Source organism: Moschus berezovskii, chromosome 23, assembly GCF_049115385.1.
Source record: "Moschus berezovskii isolate FMDL1 chromosome 23, NW_MosBer_1.0, whole genome shotgun sequence".
NCBI classification, from domain to species: domain Eukaryota; kingdom Metazoa; phylum Chordata; class Mammalia; order Artiodactyla; family Moschidae; genus Moschus; species Moschus berezovskii.
Genome location: NC_142482.1, coordinates 43925384 through 43933478, shown reverse-complemented (window position 1 = coordinate 43933478; position 8095 = coordinate 43925384).

Sequence of the window (8095 nt, the reverse complement as noted above, 5' to 3'; positions counted from 1 at the left end):
AAAGGACACAGGTTGTACAATGTCACTTAGATGAAACACTGTGAAACAGAGGTACCAAAGGCTGGAGGGTAGGAAATTATTGTTTAATGGGTACATAGCTTCTGTTTGAGTTGATGAAAAATATATTGCTTAATGAATACATAGTTCCAGTTTGGGTTGATGAAAATGTTCCGGAATAGTAGTGATTGTTACACAATCCTGCAAATGTACTTAATGCCACCGAGTGTACACTTAAAAACGGTTAAGATGGTGAATTTTTTGTTTTATCTGTATTTTGCCACAATAAAAAAAAATTATTCAATGAGGCTCTCAGTTCCAGTCAAGATGAAATCTAAAGCATGTTTAAGCAACCAAAGGAAGGTACACAAAGAGAAACCAAGGAACCAAAAACAGAGGAAACAAACAAAACAAAAACTAGAATGCAATATAGAAGCTCTAACAAGTTAATAATTACTTTTGGGACTTCCTGGCAGTCCACAGGTTGGGACTCTGTGCTTACACTGTGGGGTGTACAGGTTCAGGGGGCAAGGTTCTATCCCTGCTTGAGGATCTAGGATCCCACAAGCCATGTGGGTGGCACAGCCAAACAAACAAGCAAAAAACACACAAACGAGAAACAAAAACAAACAAAAAACAATTACCTTAAATATAAGTAGTTCAAATACAGTAATGACGAGACAGAAATTGGCAAAGGGAATGAAAAGCCATGAATCAACAATATGCTGTCTGTAAGAAATTCATTTCAGATACAATACAGGAGAGGTTTCCCTGGTGGCTTGTGGTAGAGAATCTGCTTGCCAAAGCAGGAGATGCAGGTTCGATCCCTCATCTGGAAAGATCTTCTGGAGAAGGAAATGGTAATCCACTCCAGTATTACTGCTTGGGAAATGCCACGGACGGAGGAGCCTAGCAGGCCATATTCCATGGGGTCGCAAGAGCCAGACACAACTTAGGAACTAAACAACTACAATACAGGAAGGTGGAAAATAAAAGGACAGGAAAAGATACACTGCTGCTGCTGCTGCTGCTGCTGCTGCTAAATCACATCAGTCGTGTCCGACTCTGTGCAGCCCCATAGATGGCAGCCCACCAGGCTCTGCCGTCCCTGGGATTCTCCAGGCAAGAACACTGGAGTGGGTTGCCATTTCCTTCTCCACTGCACGAAAGTGAAAAGTAAAGTGAAGTCGCTCAGTCGTGTCCGACTCTACTCGTTAAAAAGAGCAAGATTTGATTATGTTAATGTTGATGTAACCAGTAATCATAAATTTTGAGCCACACCTTAAATATTCAACCAGTGGATTAAAAAGTTAAAATTTAAGGCTAAATGGGTTCCTATTCCTATTTTCCAAACAAGCCAGCATCAATAAAGCACATTACCTTATTCAGTTTCCCTCTTAATAAAGCACCAGGGATGCCCTCTTCCCGCGATGCATCAAGATTAAAACATACTCAGAGGAGCACACACATTCCTCTGTTGTGACCCCTGGCTTCTGTGCAGGTGAATGCCCCCATATTGAGCTCTACCACCTACATGCATGCTGTGCTGGCAGCCGCAGGCTCGCCAGAATTGACTGTATCATCATCACTGTGTGTGCTGGGGAGTGGAGCTGGATAGTACCTTGCAGGAGAGTGATGACACAGGCCTGCCCTGCTGTCAATGGAGTGAAGGGCAAGTTAAAGGAAATCATCTTTTTTTAAGTCACAGAACTGTAGCCCTAAAGAGCAGAAGTTTGCAGTTAGTTCTTCGAGTTCCTCTTCTCCTTCAAGTTCAAGACCAGAGTTTCTTGAACTGACCCCCTGATGCACAGGGCCAGGGGCAGCTAGTACGTGAAGATAAGAGCATTCTTTCTCAGGTCTGAGAACTTAGGCTCCTCCCCCTTGATGCTGTGAAGACTGTGGCTCTGGGTTTTATCTCCATTCCTTCTGAGGCCTGTTTCATTTCTAGTGTCCCAACTGCCTAGAACTGAATCTCTTATGTAAACATGGAGAATCAGGATTTTCCGTTAAAAAGGGTAGATATTGTATACTGTTAACTATAATTTCCAGGATCAGAAATTCAAGTTAAGTTTTAAGGGAAAATAAAACCCAAAAACCTGATGCATACATTCTTTCAGAACTAAAGTGAATGAAGAATATGTGACACTATTACTTAAAGAATACCACTTGCAAGAAATGTGGCTATTCTGTTCAAACAGTTGGGTCTTGCATCAGATTTGACCTCATTTGAGCCACTCATCTTCCTGGTGACCATCCTAAGTATTGAGAAAGCACCAAGAGGAATATACTAACTTGTAAAGGTCACAATAAATCTAAGGGAAATCATTTTTCTTAAGATATTTACTTCCAGGGTAGCTACAATAAATGAAAGATATATGATTAAATAGTTACTAGAACTAGACTCTAGGGAGATAAATGTGTGATCCCCCCATCATTTCAGCAGGTCCAATCTTATATTACATTTTTTGGGGGTGTATGTGGCTGAGTCTTTGCCGCCCCATGGACTTAGCCCACCAGGCTCCTCTGTCCATGGGACTTCCTAGGCAAGAATCCTGGAGCCATGCTCTCCTCCAGTGGATCTTCACAACCCAGGGATCAAACCTGTGTCTCGTCTCTTACATCTCCAGCATTGTCAGATAGGTTCTTTACCACTAACACCACCTGGGAAGCCCATATTACATTTTTCTGTGTGTGTGGGAAATATCTGACCAAGTATCTTCCAGTTTGGAAACTGAAAGAATGAGTTCCCAGGAATTAGGGAAAGCAGTATGCTTGTATTTCCGAAGATGGCAGCATCTTCCCACATGGCTGTTCTCACAATGTGATTGGCATTCTTCTCACTGAGATATGTGTTCCCTCCACTGGCCTCTGGGTGGGAGCTTGGGACTGCTCCAAACAATGGAGCCTATGACAGATTGGTGCTTCGTGGCTTCTGAAGCTGGATCTAAAATCATACGGCTTCCACCTGGCCCACTCTTTGGAGCCTGTCCTTGGAAGCCAGTCACCACGTTAGGAAGAAGCTTGGGCCACATGAAGTAACCATATGTCTGGCCATTCCAACTGAGAACTCAGGCTCCATCCACCCCGGACATGTGAAGGAGTGAGCTTTCCAAGGGCTCCATCCCCAACTCAAGTCTTCCAGCTGAGGCTCCAGACAGCACATTGCAGAAACAAGCTGCCCCTGCCACTGTGCCTTAACGGAGAATGCCTGACCACAAAGCCTGACCTATAGGCTCTGTGAGCATAATAAATGATTGCTTTCATTACTGGGGAAAAAAAGTACTCAAGTGAGGCTTAAGTTAAGTTTCTGTTAGTATAAAAGGAAAACATTACAGATCTTGTCAGGCTAGGAGGCTACAGACACACAGCAGTAGCCCCACACAGTCCAGTTAGAGAAAATTTACACAGAAGAAATAAAGCATGTGGAATCCCCCAACTCTCACTGGGGGGACTACTGGGGCCAGGTAGAGATGGTCTGCACCCACCACGGCAAACATGCAGCCAAGAAGGGCCAGCCTCTGAGAGCAGTCTGGATTCACAAAAGAAAGGACTTGACCTCACACCAAAGATGGATCCACATGACACATTTAGGTTGTTGCAAATATAGGTTAACCTATGGAATACTTGGGTTCTCTCGACAATGGGAAATGAATGACAGGATTTCTAGGTACAAGAAGCAGAATAGGAAGAATGCATGCTGAGGGCCTGGGTCCACACTGAAGGTCAAAGTCTGCACATGGAAGGCCCTGGAACAATCTTGAAGTGCTTCTGTATACCCAGAATGCTAGCATCAGCCAAAAGCCATGTTGCCCCTTTGTGATGGCCCTGGTCAGCTCGGCCTGGCAGAAGGAGATGGGTACCCAGGTCATCCAGATTTGTCTCCCAACAGATTTAAAGAGAAGAAAGGGAAAATCTCCCCTAACCTTCTCCTCTGCCTTCCTCCCATCAATTAAAACAAGATTGAGTTATTTCTCACTCTTCAGTTTGACAGAATTTTAAAGATGAATGTTATTCACTGTTGATGAGCACATTGGGAAAGGTGTATGCACATAATAGTCACAGGGGTATAAACTGGTAGCTTTGGGGGGAAGTTTGACAGTATCTAGCAAATTTTAAATGTGAGTATCCTTTGGTTCAGCAATTCTACTTCAAGTATGATTTTTTTTTAAGAAGTGCTTTAGCATTTGTACAAAAAAAATGTCTGTTGAAAACAAAATATTAAAAATACCAATAGAGGAATGAGCAAATAAATTAGGGCACATCCTTCTGTGAATACGGCAATTAGACATAAAGTAGATTTATGGGTGGGGCTTCCCAGGTGGCCCTAGTGATAAAGAACTCAACTGCCAATGCAGGAGATGCAAGAGAGGCGGGTTTGATCCCTGGGTCAGGAAGATCCCCTACCGGGGAGCATGGTAACCCACTCCACTATTCTTGCCTGGAGAATCATAGGGACAGAGGAGCCTGGCAGGCTACAGTTCATAGGGTCGCAAAGAGTCAGACAAGACTGAAGCAACTTAGCACCCGCACGCATGCCGACTTATGGGCACCAACATAAATAGAGCTGTACAACACATTGATCATTTACTTCTTTTGATTTTGAGTGTACAAAAAAAAATCCTACTTATAATTCAGTTCAGTTCAGTTCATTTCAGTCGCTCAGTCGTGTCCAACTCTTTGCAACCCCATGGACTGCAGCATGCCAGGCCTCCCTGTTCATCACCAACTCCCGGAGCTTACTCAAACTCATGTCCATTGAGTTAGTGATGCCATCCAACCACCTCATCCTCTATCATCCCCTTCTCCTCCTGCCTTCAATCTTTTCCAGCATTAGGGTCTTTTCCAATGAGTCAGTTCTTCACATCAGTTGGCCAAAGTATTGGAGCTTCAGCTTCAGCATCAGTCCTTCCAATTAATATTCAGGACTGATTTCCTTTAGGATGGACTGGTTGGATCTCCTTGCAGTCCAAGGGACTCTCAAGAGTCTTCTCCAACACCACAGTTCAAAAGCATCAGTTATTTGGCACTCAGCTTTCTTTATAGTCCAACTCTTATAATTACTTTGCTTTAAAATTAGTATCCACTTTATTAATGCTACAAAGTTGCTACACTATTGCTGGGAGTGAAATATGTTTGCTCACCACTAGATGAAGCCTGGAACATATTGATTACAATTGAATTTCCAGAAACTCTTTCAATCTAGTACCTTATAGTTACTCAAGAACTGTTTAATCAGTGAATGAAACAGTCAGGCCAGCAGCACCAAGGTTCCTCCCAGATTCAGTTATTTCTTGGATTCTACCTAGAGAAAACACTGTTCTTATAAAGTGGTCATGATAATACCTACCTAAAAGAGCTACCACGCTAATAAACAAAATGTGCAAAATTGAGTCCTAAGTTTTAATTTGCTGTACAAATTCCAGGAGCTATTTTGTGGTTGGTCTTCACTGGATAAAAATTACTTCTCTGTCAAGTTCAGAGTCCCTCTGGGAAGTTGCAGAGAGTCATATTTCAATTGTTTATGTAAGAAGAGAGAAGGGGCGTGAAGGAGTCGGAGGAAGGATCAAACAATAAAAACACTGGACAGTTGAGGATGAAGAGGAGGCTTATGAAAAATGCCAAGTCTGAATACTAGTTATGTAAAAAAAAGAAAAAAGTAATGGTAATAGTCAAGAAAGGCTTTATATTTGTATAAAGCATTAAGCATACACTGCATTTAATCCTCATAACCAGGAAACTCTTGAAGCTGAGAGGGGCCCCCAGAGATCTTCTATGCCAGTTCTCTCACCTGACTGGTTGATTTAGTTGCTAAGTCATGTCCAACTCTTGTGACCCCATGGACTCTAGCCTGCTAGGCTCCTGTGTTCATGGGATTTCCCAGGCAAGAATACTGAAGTGGATGGCTATTTCCTTCTCTAGTCTCACCTGATTGTTATTCCTTACTTATGCTTGAAGGGAAACGATTGGAGGCTTTTCAAAATTATTGGAGCAGAAAGTCTCCAAACTTGGTTATGAGCTTCTTAGAGCTGCCGTAACTAAGCATGACAAACTAGGTAGCTTAGGATAACAGAAATGTAAGCTTTCACAGGTCTAGAAGCCAGAAGTCTTAAATCAAGGTATCAGCAGGTTGGTTCCTTCTGAGGGCTGTAAGAAGAGTCTGTTCCTGCCTCTTAGCTTCGGTGCTGGCAATCCCTGGCAGTTCCTGGCTCATAGATTGTCACTTCAGTCTCTGCCTGCATCTTTAAATTACCTTCTTCTCTCTGTTTCTCCTCTTCTCGTCTGTGTGCTTTTCTGTTCTTAGAAAGACATCTGCCATTGGATTCAGAGTCAGGTCTACCCAGATAACCCAGGATAATCTCACCTTAAAATTCATCACTTAATTGTATCAACAAAACCCCTTTTCCCAAATAAAGTCACATTAGAAGGTTCTGACTAGACATATCTTTGGATGGTGGGGCAACCAACCAACTCACCACAGCGTGTTTGTGTGATTTTACTTTTGGAAGAAGGCTTCTAGAAGAGAAATATATTCTAAAGGGAAGTGAAAGCTAAAGCTTTTTTTAAAATTCACTTTTCCTAGGCAGTTCCTGGTGGACAGATGTAAATGGTTTGCAGTATTCTCTTCAAAACGTTCTAATGTTCTCTTTCAAAACTGGTCCAAGCTAAAAAGTTACTAAAACAGTTACCACATTCTAAAGTTCACCCTCCCAACTTCTCTTTATGAAAATCAGTGAAAAAAAAACAAATTTTCTCAATTGTAGTGTCCTGAGAAATATAACTACATGAGAGGGAAGGATGCATAAACAAGCAGTTTAACAGAGTTTGATGTGCTACCCGCTAAATTTAGATTCTCTTTCCAGTGAGGTGGTGAGTTAAATACTTAAAGGACCCTCCTGCTGAAAACAACTGAAAACAGATAAAAACCTTAAAAGAGTCAATGAGCTGTCACAGAAGAAGCAAGTGCTTCTCAAACCAAGGATTGAGTGATATAGAGGGAGCACAACTCCAGCCATTTACCAGACAAGAAGGGAAGGGGAAACGAAGATTCAGTTTTGAAATCATAGCTTCAAAAGGGCTCCAGAGACACAGCCCAAAGCCTGCCCAACCTGAGGGATCTAATACATCTTCTCCCCAAAAGTTGGTATTCCAGTGAGTTAAGCCATCAATTTAGAAAGGAGAGAGAGAGAGAAAAAAAAAAGAACTCGACTTTCATCAATATTTTCAGCCTAAATTCACACTACCTGGGAGAACTGGAGAAGACTTTAATTTTCAGTGATCCTAGGCTAGAAGTTCTCATAAACCTGGAAGAAGCAAATTAAGACCCTCTGGAGAGGACTCCACTTGTAATCCAACTGAAGACGATTCCTTCAGGTAAAATCCCAAAGCATCGAACAGCCCGTAGTACAAAAGAATTCAACTTTCAAAGCATGATAAGCCAACGCAACACCATAAAAAGGTCCATAGTAGTATCATTAATTCAATTCTATGAACTGAAACAAGTCTCTTCCCATACTTACACAAATGTCACCTACGCCTAAAAGAGGTTTCAGGCAAATTCTAACCAAGAGAACACTGACAGAGCCACACTGACAATAGAAGAAAAAACAATAGTTTAAGCAATAAACATTGCCAGAGATATAAGGATAAACGGTTCAGTTCATCAGAAACCATCTGAGCCTCCAGGGAAGCCCCTTCAGAAATCTTAGTAAGCTTACATTTGCATGCACTCCCAACAGCCTCAAGAATACTGACAAACTCTAAGGAGTAAAAAGCAAGTTCAAAATCAAAATAGACGTGTAAATACTTCAAGAACCGAGAGCATAAGCAGATAGATGCATTTGAGCAACCAGTCGCGAGTGCGCAGGCGCAGCCGGCGGCGCGCTGAGGGCTCCGACGCGCCGGCAGCGAGCGAGCCAGCGAGGCCTTCTCACCTGCGGCACCCGCCGAAGGGTGTGCGGGCGGCGGGCGGGGGCCCGGGCGGAGGCGCCCCCGGAGGCGCAGGCACAGCCGGAGTCTGGCTGCACTCGGAGGCGCGGGAGGGAGAGGCGCCAGAGCTGGGGGAAGAGAAAACAGGCTCCACCAGAGAGAGGCGCCTGGC